Here is a 25,777-nt window from a genome sequence, read left to right on the forward strand (position 1 = left end):
TTTTTATACCTAAGTCCTTCATTTCATCTGTTGTTATTTGTTCAGTTGGAAACATCTTAGTCTCAGATCATGCCCTGGTGAGTTTAGAGGTATTGCTACATATGGAGAAAAATAATTCATATAGTTGGCACTTTAATGTATCCCTTTTGCAAAATCCTGATTTCCAACAAATGTTAAAGGCTAAAATCAATGTTTATATGGAGACAAACTGGTCCTCATTATCCTCTGTGGCCGTGGCTTGGGAGGCACTTAAGGCGGTTCTTAGGGGCCGGATCATACAGTATGCCTCAAAAAATCCAAAGCACGAGAACTCGTGGAGTTGGAAGGGAATATTAAAAGTGCCGAGGCAGAGCTGAAGCGCCGAATGTCTTCTGATAGGCTCAGTGAATTGACCCAATTGAAATACAGATATAATATTATTTTGTCAGGGAAGGTGGAGTTTTGGCTATTCAGGGCAAGACAGTCATACTTTGAGTCGGGGGACAAAGTAGGGAAGCTTTTGGCTAGATATATAAAGCAGAGAGAGTCTTTTTCTACCATTCCCTCAGTGAAATCTGCTGGTGGTGAAATATTTACCTCAGCCATTGATATTAATAATGCTTTTAAAGGATTCTATCTTGATATTTATAGTTCCACATCTTCATCTAAAGATGAAGATATTAGAAACTTTGAGGAACCATTAGAACTCCCTAAGCTGATGACTGAGCAAAAAATGTATCTTGATTCTGAGATAACCTTGGAGGAGTTTGACGAGGTAATTAAGGCCTTGCCTAAAGGCAAGGCTCTGGAGCCAGATGGTTTTGCATCTGAATTTTTTAAAATCTTATGCTACAGAACTGGCTCCACTTTTGTTAGAAGTTTACTCGGAATCATTAAAGAATTGAAAGCTTCCGCCAACCATGACACAAGCCCGGATAAGTCTGATTCTTAAAAAGGACAAAGATCCAAGCGAGTGTAAGAGTTAATGTCCAATTTCCCTGATCCAGCTAGACAATAAAATATTGTCAAAAATTCTGGCTAACCGATTAAATAAAGTTATGACATCTCTTATACGTACAGATCAGGTGGGGTTTATTCGGGGCCACAGCTCTTCTGATAACATTTGGCGTTTCATCAATATCATGTGGTCTGTGGCAAATGAGCAGACTCCGGTCGCGGCCATCTCACTTGACGCCGAAAAGGCATTTGATATGGTAGAATGGGGTTATCTTTTTAAGATTTTGGAAATATACGGGTTTGGGAATACATTTATTGGATGGATTAAGTTACTTTATAGACACCCGGTAGCGGCGATTAATTTCAGATTATTTTATTCTGCATAGGGGCACTCGGCAGGGTTGCCCTCTTTCCCTATTATTGTTCTGTCTTGCCCTGGAACCATTAGCAGCCGTGATAAGAAAGGAGGATGATTTTCCAGTGGTGATGGCGGGAGGTGTGGTGCATAAGCTTCTGCTTTACGCAGATGATATTTTATTATTCGTCTCTGACCCTACTAGATCTATGCCTTGCCTCCACAGAATTATTAATTCCTTTTATAAGTTCTCGGGATACAGAATTAATTGGTCTAAATCCGAAGCTTTGGCTCTGACAGCGTACTGCCCGATAATGGCTTTTCAGCTGGGCACCTTCCAGTGGCCCAAACAGGGCATTAAGTATTTGGGTATTTTATTCCCTGCAAATTTGTGTGATTTAGTTATAGTTAATTTTGACCCTTTAATAAAACTTTTTTCAAGCGATGTGGGCAGGTGGGCTTCATTACATTTATCGATGATTGGGAAGGTTAATGTTATTAAAATGAATTGTATTCCAAAATTCAACTACCTGCTACAGTCACTCCCTATAGATGTCCCCCTCTCTTAATTCAAGCAATTTGATAGCATAGCAAAGTCTTTCATTTGGAATTAGAAACATCCCAGATTACATTTCAATAAACTGCATAGTCCGATTGATAAAGGTGGGCTAGGCCTACCCAAGATTTTGTTTTATTATTATGCATTCGGTCTCAGACATCTGGCTCATTGGTCGCTTCCACCTGAGAGAACCCCTCCCTGGGTTTGTATTGAACAGGAAGTCCTTGCCCCTATTTCACCATTGCAAAGTCTTTCTATCAAACTAATCGTAGAAGTGAAGTTACACACCGTTATCTCGCATTTACACTCGGTATGGAAAAAAGTGTCCAGAGTGTTTAATTCTGACATTTATTTAAATGTTGCCTCAAGCTTATGGCTTAACCCCAAATGATGTATTAATAAGTCCTCTTTCTGCTGGTCAGAGTGGATTGTGAGGGGGGTTACTACACTCGGTGACCTATATGAGAGTGGAGTGTTGAGATCCTTTAAAAATCTGGTTCAATATTTTGGGATTCCCAGATCTCAGTTCTTTAGATATTTGCAAATGCGACACCTGCTCTGTACTATTTTTGGGAGTAGCATACATAATTTTTTATTATTATTATTTTTATCTTTTTTTTGTGTGTGTCTATAATCATGTGTATATACTTTTATGTGACCACAGGGATGTTTGTTGGGGGTCAGGGTGGGGTTGGGGATTGGGAGAGGGAGGGGTGGTTGTGGGGTTTAAATGTTGATTCCATATATATATAAATATATATATATATATATATATATATATATATATATATATATATATATATATATATATATGTTTTGTAGGAATCAATAAAAAATTTTAATTACAAAAATATTGTTTAAAGCTACTGAATTTATCCAGCCAAGAGCAGTAAGTTGTTTTCTTGTTATTGTTGTTTGATTAATATTAATGACATACTTAACAGCGGCAGGTCTATTAAGTTACATTGACCGGCGTACAAGTCTGGCATTTTAATACAAATCAGCTTTTTGTCTCACTATTAACGTTCACTTTACACATTACTGACTGTATTTACATTAATACCTTGCCAAGACAAAAAACCTTTGGCAGAATTTTGAAGTGTATTTGAATGTTTAGGCACGTATCCACATTACTACGAGTGTTTTTGGAGCACACGCACATGTAAAGCACACACACATAGGCTGCCTATCAGTCAAACAGCACGCAGCTACAGAAGCAAGGAAATAAAAAGTCAAACTTAAATATTTTTTTTATTTGTGTCTTTTCTCTCTATATATTCCCTTTCCCTTTTGACCTGAAATCGAGAACAATCAGCAGTTCTCTTGCGATTGACTGGTCACACTACGTCACATGACTAAACAAATACGCTTACATCACCATTCCAAGAATGGAAGGCCATGAGGGCTAAATGCAAAATAAAGACCTGAATTCAGCTTATCTGCTCCTCTCGGCATTTAAACATTTAAAAGATTCTAGAATATGGGTTAAATGATTGCAAAAAAGTCTGAACAGAGGGTAATAATGTACTGTATTGTACGACAAGCAGTGACAATCAGCACTCAGCTGGTTTTGTATTCATGTTTTCATCCTGAGTTGTCAGCTACACCTTATCACATGCTTCTAAACTCCAGATAGATACAATATAATGTCTACCTTACTCATGTACATTCACCTCCTTCTCTTCTTCCATTGAGCTGCTCTCTCTCTCCATCCCTCCCTGTCCCTCTTTTTGCCTCTCTCTCATCTGAGGGATTGTGTGAACCCATGGAATCGCCGTGACTGTGGATGCAGGCAGGGAGCCACGGCAACACTGGAATGTGGGGTGCCTGAGCAGATAAGAGCCGAGAACCCAGCCAGAGAGAGAGAGAGAGAGACACTACTGAGCAAGCGAGCAGTAAGAAGTACATAGGATGGTGTATAAGGCGTGATTGGACAGCGTTAGACAGGAAGTGCTAGAAAGAGGCAAATGGACGCTGACAGACAAAAATTAAATAGCACAGGGACTTGGAGCCAAAAGAGAGAACGAAGGACCACGAATTGGAAAATCCTGAGCAAAGAGCCAAAGAGATGGGAGATGGGAAGCCAGCCTTATTCCTCTTTGCATTTCATTTACATCCCTGGCTGTATCAACCATTCAGATTGGGAGTAAATCCTGAGGCTTAGGAGAGGAATAAAAGGACAAAAATGCCTTCGCTGCTCTCATCCCTTTCTGATAATACCCCCTCTGTTTCTTTTTTCTCCTCCTCACCCGGAGAGAAGTAGATACTGTCCGAAATGCTATAGCAGAAGCGACTTCCGCTCCTTGCGCCTTGCTGATAGACCTCACCAGCCAGGGGCCTGAAAAGGGGGCTTTAGCTGCAGGGTCAATCATCTCTCCTTCCTTTACTCCTGCTGGGAGGGTGGAGGGAGGGATGGATGGAAGACAGTGGAGGAGGGTGTAAAGGGATGGAGACAAAATATGTGAAATTGGCTATAATTTGCGTTTCACATTACTGACTGGATGAAACGAAACTTGTCCAGTGTGGCAGATTGATCTCAGTTTATACAGAGAAACATGCTTTCTGAGGCTATGTCCGAATCTGAAGGCAACTGCCTTGCTGCCTCGCAACCCAGTCAGCCAATACTAAACAGGCTGTTTTTGTATGAAGGTACCTCCCATGGTTTTCACTAAAATTCACGTGGCCAGGGACCACATTTTAATAAATGGCCCCCCCCTCATCAAAGCCATTTATTAGGCTATAGCATAGAGAACCATAGTGGGACTCTCTTATCACAGGGCCTGGGACAACTTTCCCGATTGTCTCACAAAATAATGACCAGATGAATGCATTTTTATTGACAGGATTTTGTTGGCAGCATGCCTTGACACCATTCTACATATTTTTCAGGTTTCAGGTACATCCACAATGTAGGTTTGTACATTATACAGACCGTTTGGTGACGATCCATTAAAGAGGGACCAAAGGCACTTTACAGTATCTCTTTCTCTTAGAAGAAACTCCCTCTTACTGTTCCAGATTTGTTCTCACATCTCATTACGCCCAAATGTAACCCGTTCATTCTTGACTCCATAATCACACCCTTGAACCCCCGACACCTGCTGTCTACAACACCACCTCACCACCACTTCACCTTCTTATGTTCTCCTTTTCATCTTCTCATCCTTCCCTTTAATAAACCTCTGAACAATAGAAGGATATATGAGAGGGATTAGGCAGAGGCAGGGATTGGGTCCATCTCCATTTCCCCAGATTGATTCTTGTACCTGTGTTTAATACCTGGCCCTAGACCTACATAGCTTTGGTTTGATATCTGGGCTGGGTGGCTGGAAGCTGGTGGAGGGGTGAAGGGATGAAGACTATAGGCTGATGTGCTGGGGTAGGGGGACAGAGCGGCTCATGCCTGTGGTGGTTCTACTAGCTTTGGGAAGCCCTGATTGGAATGAGGCCATGCCAGGACAGAGGGGCTAATGGGGGAATAGATGAATGGTATCCACTGACTAGAAGCCTTTCAGACAGTAGGTCTGGGTTTCTTTGATGATTTGATGAATAGGTATGTGTATGTTTGAGTGCTTATGGCCACATACACACTGCAGCTAAATACAGTTGTCACACCTCCTCTGATTGATTAATCCCGTTCTGTACACATACACTTTGGTTATTTTACAAGTGCATTCTACAAGTATCAACTGAATTCTACAGCCAAATTTACCCACAAAACAATTCAGGTAGTGACAACCAATTTTACATTAAATTCATGTTATGGAGAACAAAACCAAAAAATGTGTTGTTTAATTCAGAGATGGCACACTTTTAGACATTGACAGTTTGTCTGAGGTGCAGTACTAGAAAACCATTTGCAAATTTTGATTCCTGTCTGTTTCCATTGTAGTTTCTCCCACCAGCCTTGCAGTCTATTGGCAACCAACCAACATGATGACAGGAAATCGACAAGTTGCTTCTGAAACTTAATGTACAGTGAAATCAACTGCATTCAGCTGAATTACACCTCAGAGTGGCCCGGCTTCCCTGAGCCACGGTGTGTGAGGGGAATGGCGGCCTGGCATCCTGGCCCGAAGGCCTCAATGTGTGCTCCAGTCCCTGGCATTGCATTTAATTCACTGGGGGTCTGGGACGCAGGTCCGGTGACGCATCTAACCCTTCCCGTTCCTGGACCTACAAAGACACCAGTGGGTAGAGAATGGTCTCCTGAGTAGAGGCACGCTCAGTTCTTAAAGGCAGCGGTGATGAGGCTTTATAAACTTCAGGTGCGCCTCATCACACGCTGTCAAACGGGGAAAAGTCACTGCGCCCCTCCTCTCCCTCCTGCCTACTCCCATTGGGAGCTTAGGCATGGCAGCTGATCAAAAGGACAGGTGTCGCTGACATCAGGGGAGGAGGGCATTGTGTCATACTATGCATTCTAGAGGTAATAAGTGAGTTTGACCCATTTTTGAAGTCACACATCGAAAAATATGGCCACGCAGGATCAAGAAACCCCTCTTATCTTTTCACTAGAATATGTGAGGAATTTGTTGAACTCATGGTTGATCGAGTTATGTCAGAGATTGTCAGTGAGGTCAAAACGACCAAGTACTTTTCAGTTAATGTTGATTCAGCCCCTGATGTATCTCACACAGAGCAGTTAACCTTTATTTTACGTTATGTGTCACCTGATGGCCACATTCAAGAGCGGTTCATATGCTTTCTGCCTTATGTGTGTGTGTACTTCGAATTTTAGGAGAGATGGATGTTGACATTGTCAACTGCAGGGGGCAGTGCTTTGATAATGCTGAAAATATGTCCAGAGTGTACAAAGGTTTACAAGCTGGCCTCAAAGAAATTAATCCACTAATTGAGTGGGGTTTTTGTACAGCACACACATCTGATCTGGTTGGAGTGAATTGTGTCAGTTGTTGCTTTGAGACAGCAGATTTTTTCAGCTTTGGGCAAACACTGTTCAATCTCTGTTCCAAGTCAACAGTTAGGTAGAAGGTGATTGCTGCTCTGTATAATACAGGATGGGCTGCGCATGAAGAAGCCACACAGGCATTGTGCAAAAACTATGCTAATATCCAAGAGTCTTTGAAGTGCATTGCAGATGACAGCAATCATAATGTGTCATCAAGAAATAAAGAAAGGTCACTGCACAAAAAAATTGAACAAATTTGAGATTACCTTTCTGTGCAAAATATGGCATTGTATTCTCCAGTGTATTCAACAAACAAGTGTTGCAAGTGTTGTAGAGCTAGACTTTTGTAATGCTGTGGATCTGGTGAGATCACTACAGCAGTACATAGCAAGCTCATTGCAAGATCAGTTTGATACATTCGAGGCCCGAGCTAAAACTATGTCTCCAACAGTCTCACAGATCTACAAAGAAAGCACACAGAGTCAAAATTCTCAAGTGGTGCTTTTTTTTTTTTTTTTTGTGGTGGTGGTGGTGGTGGATAGATTGCTGGCAGAAATTGAATGCAGGTATGAATCATATGAATCAATCTTAGCAACACATTTGGCATCTTAAACAAAATCCCTGCCCTCTCTCTGCAAGAGCTGCGCAACAAAGCTGCTGATATGCAGAGTAGATACTCAATTGTTCTGGAGTTGGATTTTGTGAATGAGATCATCCAGTTCAGAGAATTTATCAGTAGCAAAAATAATTAATCTGCTGGGTATCTTTTATGGTCAATTAGGGAAAGAAACCTGCTGGTCATTTTCCCTACTGTAGACATTGCTTTGAGGCTCTATTTGACATTGCCTGTCAACAATGCAAGTGGTGAGTGCTCTTTCTCCTATCTCAAATTTGTGAAGAATAGGCTCAGATCCACAACAGGACAAGACAGGCTGAATGATCTGACCCTGATGTCTCTTGAGAGTGACCTGGTGAGAAAGATTGATTTTTCTGATCTTATCAAGGACTTTTCTGCAAAGAAAATGCTGTTAATTCCCCTCTAGTGTCTCTGGAATCAGAGCTTTAGAGAAAAGGCACCACTTTTTGATGACAACAACATTGATGGTTAGTGTTTAAATATTTTTTTGTTTTTGTTTGTTTAGTAAGCCTATGGCATGTTCTGTTTTATATTCTCAAATGGTGTTTCTTTTTCCCTTGAGCTACATCTTAAGGCCTGATTTGGTATAATAGCTTACCATTTGTCCTTTGTGTCTCTGAGTTTAGCCAGAGTGTAAGGCATTAAGTGCTACTTTCTTTTAGTTTGATCAGAAATACTTGATTTTTCTTTTCTGTAATGGTAGCACAATATTTTATGTTGTAGCATGGAGTTGGATTTTGTGTAAGATTGTCCAGTTCAGAGAATTTATCAGCTGCAAAAATATTTTATCTGCTGGGGATCATTTTTCTGATCTTATCAAGGACTTTGCTGCAAAGAAGTCTAGAAAAACTAAACTTTGAGTTGCTGTTAATTCCCACTTAGTGTATCTGAGTGACTGGAAATGGCACCACTTTTAACATATCTGATGGCTGTTAATGTTTAAATACTCTTTTGTCTAGTTGGCCTAAAACTTGTTCTGTCTCTTTATTTCAAAACATGCTTATTTTTTTCCATGGACTACATCTTATGGCCTGATATGGTGGAGTAGCCTACCATTGTGTGTCACTGTGGCAGATTCACTAAACAGTTGCGGCACTTTTGCGCATGGTGTTTCAGTGCCAAAACCTGCGTCTTATTCACTAACCACCCGCAATCTATTTTAGCAGGCACAGTATTTAAATTAATTTAGTATTTAAATTAAGTCATTGTCAGTCCTTTCTGTGCAAACACGCCTCCTTTCTATGTAAATTAGGCTCATTGTAGATTGCACTTCATTCAAAAATGTTGCATGGCACAATTTAGATCGCGCTATTACCGCCAAATTAAAGTAGGTGGTAAAATTGATTTTATTTAAAAGAGACATTTGTGAACATTTTCAACCGATCATATCAACAGTAAATAATCAAATATTCATTAAATGATGGAGAATAGCATTATATCCTGGCAGATATCCAGATGCGCGGTGTCGTCAAGTGCACCTTCTGCCTGTTTAAGAGATATTGTACAGTCCCGGCAGATAGGGTGGTCTGCGGCATCCTCCGCTATATTGCGCTCAGAATCGGACCGCAAGATCAGAATTGCGTGTGCAGCGATTTTGTGGGCATGTTTGCGCCGTTGCCTGTTCTGCATAAGTTCTTTAGTGAATTGGCAGATAAACCAGCGAAGAGAGCGTGCGCAAAACGGCGCTATTACCGTCCGCAATTCATTTTTAGTGAATCTGCCCCTCTGTTTGTAGCCAGAGTCTGAAGCATTTAGTGCTACATTCCTATAGTTTTCTGAGAAATGCCTTGAATTTTCTTTCAGAAATGGTAGCTTAATAATTTATGGTGTAGGTTGGGCCCCAACAACGAGTCCAGCCCAGGGGCCCCCACCCCCTGGCCATCCCCATCAAACATTTTTATTAATTCAGGTGTTATCATATATCCCTATATCGTGTTGCGAGAAAAACTTCCAAGACACAGATTCTGGTCGCACAGGAACAAGGATGCAATTGAGTTCACATAAACATTGATGAGCATGATTTGAAGGTTGCATTTTTGCTCTGTAATTACATTTTTATTCCACTGACAGTTAGGTTTAGGGTTGGGATTTGAGTTAGGGGGTAGAGTTAATAAAATATGCATTCCTGTTGACTGTATTGAACCATTTTCAACAAAAAATACAACTTGCCTTTGGTGCCATTCTGTGAACATTTCCCCTAGAAACTGGAGCTCACACATGCTCATACATTAAACAACACTTCCAGCTTCAGCCACTGGGGGCAGTGATTCGAATATCAGTAAGCACTGACCGATTTCAGCAGCAAAACTTTCAACATACTTTTGCCGAATTCACCATGTAATCAGTCTGAACCCACACAGCACCCCTGTCAGCGTAGGTTTACTAAAAATGTTGAATTATAATACATCTCTGGTTGCTATTTCTTTTGTCAAAAAATAGCAAAACAGTTTGAACCATTTTTTCCCATTCTTGTTTTTGTTTATAGCCATGAGATGCCAAATCACAAGTTCAAAAGTGACTCCTGTATTCCGTACACACAGGAAAGGATCATTTTAATGTGGTTTCCCCAAAAGAACTCCTAAAATCCAGAAGCAGTATGTACATGTAAAATCTCAATTTATTTAGTTGAGGAATAGGCCTCTGTGATAAGACCATGTGACAGTGTCTCACACTGTGTCACTATGACCAAGTGTCCACAGCCATTTCATAAAAGATCCTTTTGCTTTGCAGCTCAATGCAGAACAGTCTCATTTTCTGATCCGTGTATAGAACTATTTAAATAATGGCGAGGTAAACTCACAAATTAAACACCTTTATGAATGCTGGCAAGCTCTGAAAAAGTCTCATTGTATAGAAGAAACTGTCAGAAGGGGTGAGATGATATCTTAGCTTTCATATGATGTTGCTATAAGTGAGTGTGTTTGTGTGTGTGTGTATAGGCCCAGAGCAGTGTTTCCAATTAAATGGACCTGTATTTCTACTCCCTCCGGTTCTAATTTTGTGCCACATTAAGGAAGTGCGATGCCATTGAGGACACAGAGCCACATTTTCATAATTTGCTGCCGCAATGTGCTTGCATCCTCTTGCATCTGTGGCTGTGTCTGAATGCATGCCTGAGGAAGAGGAACAGCCACCATCCACTGAGAGAGAGAAACTTCATATCAATATTCACACTTAGATGAAATATCAAGTGTGTTTTCTTCAATTTGTTGCTCTGTTGTGGATTTAAAATAATTTCTAGTCATGCTGCAGCACCTTTCTTGCACTTACCAAAATATTGTATCTTTAAGAAACATCCAAAAATATAAATTCTGTCATCATGTTCCAAAAAGAACAAAAATTAATCAGAAAAACACCATGTCCTAAGTCTTTTAAATCCATACGATGGGTTTGCATGAGCAACGGACTGAAATTTAAGTCGTTATTTACTTAAATTCTTCCCCTCTCTTGTAGCTCTCAAATCTCATTTGTGTTTGCATATGTTGAAATATTCCGCACGAAGATATGTCACACCAGGTTTGAAGTCAATGATGCTTAATGTTACTGGTTCTTGCATGACTCGTCAAGTTTAAATATGTGAAAGTACATTTGAGATTAGAGAGCTAGGGCAGTGGGGAAGATCATCGTCGAATAGTGACCTATATTTCGCTCTGTTTCTCACACAAAGCTAATGTATAGCTTCACAAGACATGGAATATTGCGTTTGAGCTATATAGACTATTTTTATGGTTCTCTTTTGTCCTTCTTGGGGCTTGACTGCCCCTTGCAAACTATTCCTTTGAACTCTCGGAATATCAAAACATGTTTGAACAAAATACCAACAGCAGCTTGGTTATTTCAGTATCGCTGATGGTGAGTCAATGGATTAACTTAGAAGGTTACTACAGTTTCATTGGTTTACGATTCATATTGCAACAAACATTTAATCAGGGACTTCTTGGTTAACATTTTTTCATCATTTCTTGTGGAAAATATTTGTGAAGAGCTTAAAGGGATAAATCACGTTCTGAAAAGTTTACATTTCCACCCTGACAGACAGGAGCTAATCGTAGCATTGGGGGAACATTGGAAGAATGTTTCATAATGAGCAGACACCGGCTAATCTAAAAAGCTCCCCATTTACAAATGAAAATCCCAGGATCCAATTGGGCTAATGAAGAGAGTTGAGCGGGATAATACGATGTGCTGTAATGCTGTGTAAGAGGCCTGTAATGTTGTGTTGGTGTTGAAGCCTGTGTGCTGTGAGTTGTGTGACTGACTGGAGAGACTTCCAGGGCCCGAAGGCCTGGCTGCCGCACTCAGTGCCTGCCTCGAGAGACCTCTTCCCTGGTAAGATCTGTCTTTCTGGCCCTTCTGGAGGAGGAGTGCATTCGGCATGCTAAAGTGGTGCAGAATGGACTCTCCTCTGATCTCTTGCCCCATCCGTTCCTACTGTTCTCCATCTGTTTTTCAGTTTCAGACAGGTTTGAATGGAAAATGTACTGAATGAGTCTGTTCTGGACATTTTCTCCATGTGTCACTGTTGCATGTGGTCATGGACATACATATTTCCATTCTTGCCCTTTGTCTTCAGTTTTCACCCACATTGTACATTTATATATCTCCAATGCATGAATTATTATTATCAGGAACACTCCAAGTATCGTAGGTGCAGCATCACGCAAAAACAGAAGTTCTCAGTGACAGACGTCATTACGGAAATGCACTATTTGCAGTCAGCCATGATTAATTTACTCCACGAGTGAAAACGTCAAATGGCAGGGAAATATTGCAGTAGAGTAATATTTAGCTGGTCATATGATCTAAAAATGGCTGTGCTCATGAATATGCACCCAGCACCACAAAGCATCCTTTTCTCTAAGACTGTTATGACTAGAGTCTTTATCTCATGTGAGAGTAGATCATGTAAAACATATTTTCCAAAAATACTATTCTACTGTCTCTTTGTTTAAAAGTTTAGCCATTAGCAAAAACATTATAATAAAAAATACTGAGTGCTCCTTTAAAGGGTTAGTTCACCCCAAAATGAAGATTATCTCCTCATATACTCACCTTCATGCCATCTCAGATGTGTATGACTTTCTTTCTTCAGAAGAACACAAAAGAAGATTTTAGAAAAATATCTTAGCTCTGTAGGTACATACAATGAAAGTGAAAGGTTATCAGACCTTTGTAGCCCCAAAAATCACATAAAGGAAACATAGAAGTAATCCATATGAATCAAATGGTTAAATCCATATCTTTAGAAGTTATATAATAGGTGTGGGTGAGAAACAGAACAATATTCATGTCATTTTTTAAATCTAAATCTCCACTTTAACTTTCACTTTTGTGACTTTCAGATGTAAAAGTGGATATTTAAAGTAAAATAAGGACTTACATTTTGATTTGTTTCTCATCCATGCCTATTATATAGCTTCAGAAGATATAGATTTAACTACTGGAGTCATATAGATTACTTCTGTTTACTTTATGTGATTTTTGGAGCTACAAAGGTCTGATCACCATTCACTTTCATTGTATGGACCTACAGAGCTGAGATATTTTTCTGAAAATCTTAATTAGTGTTCTGGAGAAGAAAGAAAGTCATACACATCTGGATGGCATGAGGGTGAGTAAATGAATTTTCATTTGTTGGTGAACTATCCCTTTAAGTTATAAAGGGAAAATGTTCTCTCTCTCTCTCTCTCTCTCTCTCTCTCTCTCTCTCTCTCTCTCTATCTATCTATCTATCTATCTCTCTCTCTCTCTCTCTCTGAAAATGATTTGTTTTGAGAGAGTTACACCTCTGTCCACAACAATGGAAGACATATCCCAGAGATACCCACAATGGACTGCTTTTGTCAGCCATATTATGAGTTAGGGTCCAAAGTAATCACCCATGGTGTTTTGGATGTAACATCACACCTTGAATGATTAAAAATGTTTTTTAAAGATCTGGCTACTATTGTGGCCACCATGCATCAAAGGGTTAAATGTTATGGTACTGAATGACAACCATATACATGCATACTCATATATTCATACCATATTTATGGTACTCCAAAGTACTTCAAAGAATACCATGGTATTACTGTGGTACATGTCCAAAAACCCATTACATTACCATACACTCAACACAACATGATGACACCGTGGTACTTTTCGGTACTTTTATGTTATTGTGCCCTCTCTATTATTACCTGTTTCCTTTCTCATTCTTGTTTTTGCTCATTTTCACCAGCGACGGACCCTCCCCCTCTTTCGTGCAGTCGCTCTCGCAGATGTGCACAAACAAGAAGAGATTAAAGCAAAACAAATCTAAACAGACAAACGGAATTAGACTGACGGGTGTTGGTGGCCTGGGTTGGAGTGATAAACACAGTAATGCAGAGTGTGTGTCTGTGTGTTTGTGCGTGTGTGTGTGTGCTTTCTAGTGTCTAGAGGATTATAACAGTGGTTAGGTGTGTATGCTGGGTTGATTGCTTTTGGGTACTGCGAAGTGTTTGTATTATGCGTTCTGTTTTTGTAATTGTTTCTTTTTCATTTCTAAGTGACATCAGCATGAACTGAATGTTTTCACTGACAAACACATATATAAAAAACTTTAAAAAATTGCCTTGTGGGACTACATACGACATAATGAAAAGCCTAGTGAAGACATAGGAAACAGAGATGACATAAAGACATGTTAGCATGTACCACAGAGTAGCAGCAGATCCTTGACTCAACTCTTCAAAGTGTCTCGCTGTGTGTGCCCAGTCAGCAGACTGACATGTGTGTGAAGGTGAGAGTGTGTCAATGGCCAGTAATGGGTTGTTTTGATCACCTGTCTGTGTCTGATTTCAAAGCTGCAGGCTACAATTCCATAGGAGATGGAATGTGCATGCGTGTGTGTGTGTGTGTGTGTGTGTGTGTGTGTGATGAGAGTTTGTGGACAAAGTGTCTGGCAGACACATTTTAGATCAGATGTGCCGATGACCACCTGCCAACACATTTTAATATGAACCAAATGTAATTGCAAATATACTGATTGTTTCCAAACAGATTTCTCAGAAACTTCTACTGCTTTTTTTTTTTTGGATTTTTGGGACATCTGGCAACTAGTACAACCCTTTTTTTTCACAACAATTGTCATTTTTTAGAAACGTGAACATATAAGCATGATTGTACATTCAGTAAAAGATACTAAAATCACATTTAAGTTTGAAAAGTTCATTAAAATAACCTAATACATTTAATAGAATTAAAAATACAATAAGTGAATAAGAATGTTTGATGAACTGTGTTTCTAATGGAAATATTGGATTTTTATGTTTTAATTTTAAAACTTTTTTTTTTTTTTTTTTTTTAAACTTGTAAATGTTGATTTAAGTAATCTCTTGGAATATCTGAAGGCAAACAAAACCAGATCTTTCCTTCTGGCCCAACAATCAGAGAGCATGAGAATAGAACAGATTTTAAACAGATGGAAAACTGATATGAATCTTTATATGAATCTATATGAATCCATAACATTTCTGTCAAATTGTACCAGTTACAAAAGTTGGTGATGTTACTACAGTAAAGGCACACATTTTGTTTTTGAAATGTTTTCTCTTGCTCTGCACAATCAAGTCAAGCCTGATTTATGACGACCAGTGCAAGGATGCGTGTGAGTCGCGCCGTACTGTGCAAATGACAAGCTCACACCGGGTTCACACATCCTCCGTGAGCGGCGTGTGAGCTGGGTGGTCGCGTTGGACGTTCACATTGGCTGCGTCTCTTTTGCGAGAAACAGTAGCGCCTCTGTGCAGAAAATAAAGTTATCTATGGGGTCCTACGTCAAAATATTCTTTGAAAAAGCTCATAATAAGCTGAGGTTATTGCTGCTTCAAGGACAACAGCGGGCAGTCACGTGCACATCATCTTTATCAGCACACTTGTTGTGATTGGTTAATGTTGTGTCTATACTGTTCAGAATGGCAAAAGGTCCGGCAGTTTATAAATTCTTTCCTTTATTTAGTTATATTATTGTGTTTACTTGCATGCAGACATATAAATTGTAGTGTACTATAGGTTTGGTTTGAATAATTTTGATTTGCTTTTGTGTCTTTTCTATATTCTCCTGATTATTTTAGTGATGTACTGCACCCAGAGCCGCTGAGCTCAGTGTGTGCCGCGTGGCAAAAATAGGCTCAATGCCGAAACTATTCAAATAAAGCCATATGTGATCACATATTACTGATTATTACCTTTTATCAATTAAGTTATAATAATAAGGGTGTTTATTGTCATCAGCGTTTCATTCTGTGGTCCTGCATGTTGAATATGACTGACAAATATTGATTACATCTTGGATAGGTTTCCTAAATTGAAGTTTTGCACCTTAAACACCCTATATAGAAACTGCTGCACAAATGTGGATATGTTCTACATGTCTAAAGCATAGAAAGAGAATAAACTAGTCTTAATCAACTCACCAGAAACCATGATTCAGCTTATAACAATTTAAAACATAATCTGCATACACAATAAGCAATAGTAAAGTTCATTTACATCTCTCGACTGAAACGTTTTTGCAAGTTTATAATAAAATTGTATTTAATAAAACTAGTCATAAGCATATTTCCAGTACGTTTGGTTCATTATTAAAGAAACTTACATTTCACACCAGGCTCATTCAAGTGTCATTATTTCTGGGATCGACTCTTTCATCGGTTTCTGGTTGTCTTTGAGTCTAACACGCCCGAAACACGACCTGTAGGTTTGATTCATTCATTTCAAACAGGTTCTTTGGTTCAGTAACCGGTCTAGTAAATTGTAAGAGCCATCTAGCCTGTATGAGTCCAACCTGGTCTCAGGTTACTACTCGTCTGCATTTAACGTCATTTTAGTAAATTGTTGCTTATAAATAAGTCAATGAAATTCAGATTTCTTGAAAATGTCCATTACAGTTAGATACAAAATTCATTAAGTCTAATAAAAAAATACAAACACAACTAGAAAACGAATATATTATTAATTATTTTTATTAGTCCCATCATCAAGTAAAAATAATTACTTAATGGGATAGTTCACCCAAAAAATTAAAATTCCCTCATTAATTACTCACCCTCCTGGCATCTCAGATGTGTATGACTTTTCTTCTTCTGCAGAACACAAATTAAGATATTTAGAAGAAAATTTCAGCTCTGTAGGTCCTCACAATGGAAGTGAATGGGTGCTAAAATTCACGTAAAGTGAGCATAAAAGTAATACATGTGACTCCAGTGGTTGAATCCATGTGTTCAGACATGATATGACAGGTGTGGGTAAGAAATAGATCAATATTTTAGTCATTTTTTATCATAAATTCTCCTCCCTGCCCAATAGGGGACGATATGCATGAAGAATATGAATCACCAAAAACACAAGAAAAATGTGAAAGTAATAGTGGAGATTGACTGAGCAGGGAGCAGAATTTATAGTAAAAAAGGACTTCAATAATGATCTGTTTCTCATCCACACCTGGATTACTTTTATGCTGACTTATTTGATTTTTGCAATTTTGGCACCCATTCACTTGCATTGTATGGACCAAAAGTGCTGAGAAATTCTTATAAAAATCTTCATTTGTGTTCAGCAGATGAAAGAAAGTCATCCACATCTGGGATGACATAAGGGTGAGTAAATTATGAGAGAATTTTCTTTTTTGGGTGAACTTTTTTTTTTTAAATAATTCAAAATTAACACAGAAACAAACATCTGTGGGTTTATAAATGTTTTATTCGGCTACTGCCATTAACATCTCAGCACATAGCAAGACCTCTGTAATCCCCTGCAAACTTCGACAGTTAGTGGGATGGGCTCATTCGGTTCTTTTTGAGTCAGACAGTTCGATGTGCTGCATAGCCAGTACAAGTACTTCAGCTGTGCATCTTGCGTCATTAACCCAGAACTAAAGTTTGATTCAGTTCAATTTTGTGAACCAGCTCGACCAGTTACTTGCTGAAAATCAGCTCAAAATAATGATTCGTCATCGGTCATCATTAGTAGCTTCAGCAGCTTTGAGAGCAATACAGCAAACACTGCAAACAAGAGTCCATGTTTCCCTTCTTTTGATGAGCTCAAGCTGTCATTGGTCTCTAAGGTGTTCTGAGTGGTTTTTAGCGTGTTTCTATGTGGTTGCTAGGGTGTTATTGATGGTTGCTAGAGCATTGCTTTCTTACCCAAATCAAAAGAACCCATCCCGAGTCTTTATGATATTCTGGTCTCTGGATGTGGCTCAAGTCCCTCCTTCAATGTACTGTACTGTGCAAGGCGATAATCTAATATGGTGTGAGCTGCGAGGCGATCGTCTGTGTTCCCGACTACTACTGGGTCCTTGAATCACGTATAACGTGCGAGGAAGGGCAGCTGGTAGAGTTTCTGGTGCCCCCCTAGGTTACGATGGTGTCCCCCTAGGGAGTTGGTGCCCTATGATTACGTATTATCCGTATAAGGAAAAGCCTTAGCAAGCACCATTAATTTTTTTATAATACACTTTTCAACAATAACAGAATGCAACAGGCCCCTGTCCCACCTGGGACCTCCACTCCCAACACTCCACAAAATCACCTCAAATACCAGAAAACAGATTACATGAGAGTGTACAGACAAATGAAAGATTACAGACTGAAAACATCTTCAACCCAACGCCTTTTAACCAGCTGATGAAGTACAATACAGTCTTATTCCATCTCGTCCCCGCAGCAAAACTTGTAACCCCCTTCCTCCCATGTGCAGCCTGTTGGTCTATTGTGGTAGATGGATTGTTTTTTCTGTGACACGTACTGGAAAAGGTATCCTCCTAATGACTGTTTCACACCAATGCCCTATCTGCTCAACCAGCATTAGTTAGGCTTTGGGGTTCAAGTGACTACGGGGTTTAGAGATGGATTTAAAAGGAGAAGAGGAAAGAGGGAAGAAAGAGAGAGAGAGTCTCTCTGTTGTTCTTGAAAAGCTGTATTTATCCAGGATTAGAGACACCAACATGTTAATAATTGTTTCTCAGAGAACTGCGAAAAGCACTTCCACTGTAATCCCCTAATCAGACATTACACCTCTGAGCATGCCTGCGACAGAGGCATACCAACCGCTCACGCTCACGCTCACTCACTTTCCCAGCATCCCACTCTTCTGGGGTGTTAGTGACGCACAACAGAGCGTAATGATGATGTAGTGACACTGTAACAGGTCTTGCAGAATCATACGTCTTAAACTCAAAGCAAAGGGAATGAATCAAAATCGTATTTAATCTGGGCAATATGATCCCATTCCTAGAAGCATGCCAATTGGATTCCTCATTGGATAGTTATCAAAATATCAATCCAAGTGGCATCTGCAAACAAATGATCTAGACCTTTTTTCAGAACTCGCTTTAATTTCTTAGCCTTTTTAACTTTTAACGAATGGCACCCAAGGCCATTTTAAGCATGTATGAGGTTAGTTCTCTTCAGATTAACACGGTTGTCCTGGCACAGTAACCAGAGGTGTAATTCATCACATTAACTATGAACATGTTTCACTAACGTTTGACAACCAGAGGTGTCCAAATGCTTTTTGTCTTGAACAGTATTTCTTTCATTTTATCATTTAAAACCTTATCAAATGTTTTGCTAAGTGTGCTTGTAGTCTCGACACGAAATGACGTGGTTGCTTCCGAAATTGTGCTTTTCATGTCACATTTCATTTTATGACACTATGGATTAAGTTTAGATGTTGGTTTAGGGTTAGGATGTCACCTCACAGTTGCTTTTACAATGCTATTGGTTAGATTTAGGTTAGAGTTTTAGGTTAGGGATGTACATTTTACACATGAAAGCCTCCATCTAATATTCACCTTAAAAACCTCGTCTGATTACGACACCATTCCACTCACTTTTGGCACCCCCGCTGGACATTTCACTGGGAAACTGCAGCTAAACGTGTACTGAAGCACACAATTTCATTTTGCAAAAATGTTACCACAGTGACGTAATGTTCATGAGATCAGGCTGATTTAATCATTTTACCCATTTTGGGCACTGTTCAAATGTACGTACCAATCCAGTGAACTGATTTTGCCAAAGACCATGTAATAAAGTAAGGGGATCATGTAGATATAATTTAAAAGGTCAAATGGGTCATCAAAATACCATTCCTCACTGTCTGGGCGGTCTGGATGCCACGAAGGGCAATGAACCTTTGTGAGTTCATTAGCAGTGCATGCTGGGAGAATGACAGACTGACAGCCTCTCTCTCTGGGCTGAGTTGAGGGTCTGAGACCCCCGACTGTGCTGGAGGTCAAACGTTAGTGTTGTTGAGAATGAGCAGTTCTTTATAGTCCCTTTCATGAGATGTGTCAAGATGGTGAAGTTCAAAATTCAAAACTGAGATACTTTAATTATCAGCAATTATGCTCAGTAGGAGTGCCAAAAACTTATTAAATAAATAAATAATTAAGGAGGTAATATTTGCCCCCTTGAATTGATTTTCAGAGGCATTTAAAAAAAATCTAGGGCATTAATTTTCTAACTAAAAAGAAATGCACAGTATGATGACAAATTACATCAAATACATCAGTGGGAACAATTATTTGAAATACATTCTCAGTCAGAAAACTTATGGCTGTTACTTTCAAAATCAAACCAACATCAAATACAAAAGATACTGCAAATAATGCACAAGATCAGTAGCTGGTGCAAGAAGACCCTGACACTTCCAACTATAATTTAGTATTTTCTAAAGTTTTTAATGCAGCTGGGCCCAGGCCTTGTCTTAGAATAGAATTATGAAATTTCAGATTTTATTTCAAAATGTAAATACAATTTGGCACTTTTGGAGTAATTTTCTTCCAGAACTCTGGTTAACTTTAATATTAGACAGGATGCTTACAGTGCTAAAAAAAAATACCATAATGCTGAATTCAGTTTTTTTGGAAGCGGGCATCACCCTGGAAAGCAAAAACTACCTTCAGTGTATGTCTCTAACTGTTAAATGCTTAAAATAATAGTACACTTGTTTATGGCAGCAGTTGTATGCTATTGTTGTGTTATTATAATTTTTTATCATCTGCCTTGAGTTTGTTTTTCACGTTCCCTTTTCATAACAATGGCATCTCAACCCAATGGCCCATTGTTTACTTCATTTCACCCCTGTATTTCCTTTGTTTTTTTCAATGTTTTACTATTTTATATTGCCATTGTTAATGATGAATGTTGATTGTTTGTCATCCGTCTCTCACCACGGCCCCCCACCCCCCTAGTTTGGGACAGAGAGTGAGTAGCAGGGACTCAGAGGGATTAACCTGGCAGAATTTAATTAGTGGGGCTGTTGTCTCTGCCCTTAACCATCCAATCTCCTACAGCAACAGCTTGGCCTGTGACGGACAGGCCCTGTGTTGGGGTTGGGAGGGGGGCTGGGGCAGTGTTTTTAAATTTGCTTGTTATTATATTAAAAAGAACAGCAGATGATATTTTCTGGATGTTTATTACATGTGTTTTATAATTAGTTAGTTGTTGTATGGTTTATTAAACAATTTAATGGACGGACAGATGCATTTAATGGCTAGGACATTTCATGGCATCACCCCCGCTGTATTATACACAGGACAACATGTAGCCTTTAGTATTATGCTTTTTACTCTCGTCCTCTGACCCCTCCCTCTGTCCCCCGGCGGGTCATATTGAACGTGTGGTCCAGCGCGTGGGCTTGGGGCAATCATTGGCAGATCTGAAGCTGACACTGTTGCATTGTAATCTTGATGCTAAGCTTCCCATTAACCCATCTGGGGTCCAACGCCCCGCATAACCTCTCCAAACACACGCACACACACTTTTGATGCTGGACATGTGCAGGAAGTGTGCCTGTACACATAAAACACCTGCTGGGCATTAAGGAACAATTAATACATATTCCGTAAAACAAGAACAAATGCTCCCAAAAAATTAATCTGGGGATGCTAAAGTACAATGGATGGAAACCCATTGACACTGTCACAGATAACAACAATCATTGTTATCTTTCTGTAAGAATATCTGACATGTTAAACATACATATAGACAATAGGGATGGTGTGTTTATATCTTTAAGCCATCGTTGCATTGTGATCAACACTCAAAATGATATTTTGATCCTGTTTTTATGATTTATGCATTCCAGTTTCATAACAAAATTCCATCAAACTGAACTGAGTAATCTTTAACAAAACACAATTCATTACACTTAAATATAATGATCAATTCAAATTGATGGAATTTTGTTATGAAATTAAAATGTGTAAAAGAGTGTATTAAAAAGAGGCTAAAATTTTTTTTTAGTGAGGGCAGTACAGATATCAATAATAAATCACTTTAAATTGGCAGAAATTTGTTACTTGTGTATAAAAATGAGAATTATGTTTTAACTGTATTTATTATATGTATGATTTATTACTGTTTAATATAGTAGGTGTTTTGTTCTTTCAGTATATGTAAAAAAAAATAAAATAAAAAAAAAACATTTATCCTAAAACAAAATAAATGAAATCTTCCACAATTTAATAATAATAATAATGATAATAATAATAAATATTATTATTATTATTATAATGAAGTAATAATACACAGTCAAAATAAAAATAAAAATTTATGGAAGTATTTTCTTTCACTAAGAAAAAGGATAGATTCAGAAACTAAGCTTATTTAAACCCCTTCAACTGTCCGATAAACAAACACACCCACCCACACACCCCACCCTCTAAACCACTAATTAGGGGCTCATTAGGAAACTATAGAGTTTCACTGTCCTAACAAGAGGGGAGTTACAGCTCAGCAGCTTACTCAAGCTGACACCTGCTAAATTGCTTTCGTATCTAAAGTCAACAATCAGTCTAATCTACTTAAAACTCTAGTTGATATGTAGTTTCCTTTTATAGGTTTATATTGCTTGTTTAGCCTGATAATTTTGATAGTTTTTCTCTTCTGTGTAACCTGGAAAAAACACATAAAGGACTTACATTTCTGCTATTAATATGTTCTGTAAATGTGCTGTATATACACACAGACATATGGCACATATAAAGAGAAACTCCTGTGACTGTTTTTTGGGGAATTACATTTATCCGCAATTATTATTAAACCCATTGTTATTGAAAAGTGTTGTTTGGCTGTTTTCCACCAAAAGCCAAACTGCTGTTCAGTCCCAACAATAACGTGCCTGTTGCTGCTGTTCCATATATGCATGTTTTCTTTATTAACATGAAAATGAAAGCTAGAAAACAGAGTAAATAGATGCGTTGTTTGTAAGAAACTAGGCCAAACGGCTGCTGGCAAACAGACGGGCCGTCATGGGTCACAGTCTCGACGCAGCAGCGTCAAAGCCGCGACTAAGGAAACAATAAACAAAAACAACTCTCACAAATTTGTGACATAGTACAGTCTAGACTTTGTCATAATGGGACCTCACTATGTCTCCTTAATATCAATTGTCAAGGGTTGCATCATTAAACTAAAACAATTTGTACCATATTTCTGTGACACATTTTTAGACTTTGTATTAATAAATTATACAAACATGACTTTTTAAGTTAATCGGATTTAGATTTTGTAGCTTAATTTTTGTTGGGGGTGCAAAAGCATTATGGAAAAAGTGATTCATGCATTTCATCCAGTAACCATTTTAACATTATTTTTTGAAATTTTCTCTAATGATACCTACAAATGTTGTCAACATCTATTAGATGTTGCCAGGCCATGTTGCATTTGGAAATATACATTATACAGAACATTGACCTACAACATGAGATGCGCCATTGAGAGGTTAAAGTGACTACCGTCCATAGGGACTCCAGCGTGACCTCTATGATCCTCAGCTGCTTGTCCCCTGGGAGTGAGAAGTCAATAAAAACTCTATTTTGACTACAGAGGTGTAGTCAAGTGGGCAATCAACTTCATCCATGTATGTTTACACTGGACCACTGCTTTTTACCCATTGTTTTGTCAAAAGATATTTTATAATATTTTGACAGGATGTTTTAGGAGACACATAGAGTTAAGATTATAAAATAGAAGGACCCATTTGACCGTGATTCAAGCTCTAAGCAAGACATAACTAATTTCCCACTCTGTGTATGTGGTAAATGAGCTCTTAAAGGAAAAGTTAACCTCAAAATGAAAATTCTGTCATGATTTACTCACCTTAATCTTGTACCAAACCCATGAATTTTTTCTTCATTGGAAAACAAATGAAAATGTTAGGTCGAATCCACCCCAGAATCACACGAGAAATCAGCATGTTGTTTCAGAAAGTACTCGTACCCTAGGGTCAGACACATGATACGACTCACCGACAAGCACTCTGACAATCTCCCATCAGACATTTTTGCATCGGCTCAGGCATGTTTACCTACGCTTGTGGTGCTATCGGAAGCTCGTTGTGTCAACAGCGTGGGAGACCCGGATTCGGATCCCGTGTTTAAACCAGGAAGTAACTGCGTTCGCATAATCAGAAGAAGCGCGATTCAGAGGTTGCATTTTTTCCTTTAACATTACATTTTTACTCCACTGATGGTTAGGTTTAGGTTTTAGGTTTGTTGGTGGGTAGAGTTTATAAAACATGCATTCCTCTTCACTGTAACAGCCTGTACAGCTAAAAACAACTCACTTCACAACTCGCTTTTGGCGCGCCTCCATGGACATCACACTTGGAAAATAGAGCTCACGCTTGCCCAACAACACTTAGCGCTTTGGCCACTGGGGGCAGTGTTTCGCATTTCGTTAAGCACAGACTGAGTTTAGCTAAAGAGAAGTCAACCAACTGTTTCTGATTTCACTGTGAGATCAGTCTGGAGTCCACAGGACTTACACCTCAGTCACTATTCACTTTCATTGAATGGAGAAAAGATGCAATGTAAGTGCATGGTGACTGGGGGGGTGAACTATCCCCTTAGATAAAGACTTAGTTCCACTTTTCCCATCTAAGTACAGGGCTTATTTCTGTATACACAGAAATCTTAGAAAACACACATACACTCAAACTCATATCCCACAAATTAACAAGTACAAACAGCTGCCTCCAATACACACAGCTCACCCAGGGGCCCAGCCAGGCAGTCTAAAACCCCACCAGCTTTGCTCCATAATGCCCACTCCCTCCCACCACTCAAGATCCACATTCTGACCTTGGCAGCTTAAATAGCCCTTTTGTCTGACTGGGACAAAAAACAGTGGCTGAGTGTCTGGTATGGCACGTGCTTTCTTCTGTGCACTAAACAGGTGGGTTTGGACATTAAAGAATTTAGGTGAAGACGGACAAAAACAAAGAGAGGAGAAAGAGTGGAAGCTGCCAATCACCATGGATACTCAGCAATTCTTTGTGACTATATATAGTGGCCACAAAATGAATTTGGTCACATTTAAAAATCCATTAATGTAATTTTGTTCAATAACAAATTATCAAATCAAATGTTGTTTATTTTAAAGGTACACTCAGAAATTTGTGGAGACCAGGGCTAGTTGTCACACTTTTACTCCAGAGAATATTTTTCAGGGTAGGTTTATTTTTGAAAGTCAATTTCTGCATAGCCACAGACCATGAAGTCTTGGCTACAAAAAGTTATGAATATTTTCACCCATATTGCCCATGAAAAAAAATAAAAATACAGTTCATTGAACACACGTTGACCTTCCGTGACAACATGCCCCAATAGCAGAGCATGTCTTCGCACTATATGAGGCAGTTTGTCACAATAAAACTTGCCTCTAAACCAGTTACGCAGGTTTCATATGAACATTGGTTGGTTACAGGGGAAATGTGTTCCTTAACACCATCACAACTATAAAAACAAAATCTATGACTCCCCTTAAAGGTGCTGTAAGCACACTAGAGACAATTGTACTGGAATATGGAGGGGGAAGGTCCCCATGACCATTTCGCCATCCGACCATGAGCGCTTCGTGAGAGCAGGACACCGTACCGGTACTTATACGAGCATGTATGTGATGCCCTGTGAAGGCTCACAATTATTGACTGGCAGAAATCTTCTGATTGGCTAAACTAACGATCTCGCTGCGGCCCGCTGACATCGTTAACCCCACTGTTTAGCCAGCCTACGGCTGTTACAGAGACAGGTGTGATATTTCATAGCACCTATTTCAGTGATACACTGGCTGCATCCGAAAAGAATCTTAAAGTCAGAATGAAATGAAAATTTACCCTATTTATTTTATTAATGCAAGTTACAGGTCTTATTGTGATGATTCATCCATGAATATTTTATCAATTGAATCAAAATGTCATAAGTTGGTCTCCTGGTGAAATGACTGACTCTGCTGACATATGCAAGTCTACTCTGCAGCTATTGGTCAACAGCCAAAAGTGTTCAGTCAATTTTAACTCCGCCCCTTCATGTTCACAGACCTGGCGTCAAAGCAGCTATGC

The 25,777-nt window shown here is 39.1% G+C and overlaps 1 protein-coding gene across 1 annotated transcript in view; it reads right to left on the reverse strand.

Moving 5' to 3' along the window:
* The window catches only part of LOC127411315 (exocyst complex component 5-like), a 327,593-nt gene that overhangs the window by 146,413 nt on the left and 155,403 nt on the right, over positions 1-25,777 (reverse strand). The gene's annotated exons all lie outside the window — the stretch shown is intronic.

This window comes from Myxocyprinus asiaticus, chromosome 20, assembly GCF_019703515.2.
Source record: "Myxocyprinus asiaticus isolate MX2 ecotype Aquarium Trade chromosome 20, UBuf_Myxa_2, whole genome shotgun sequence".
NCBI classification, from domain to species: Eukaryota; Metazoa; Chordata; class Actinopteri; order Cypriniformes; family Catostomidae; genus Myxocyprinus; species Myxocyprinus asiaticus.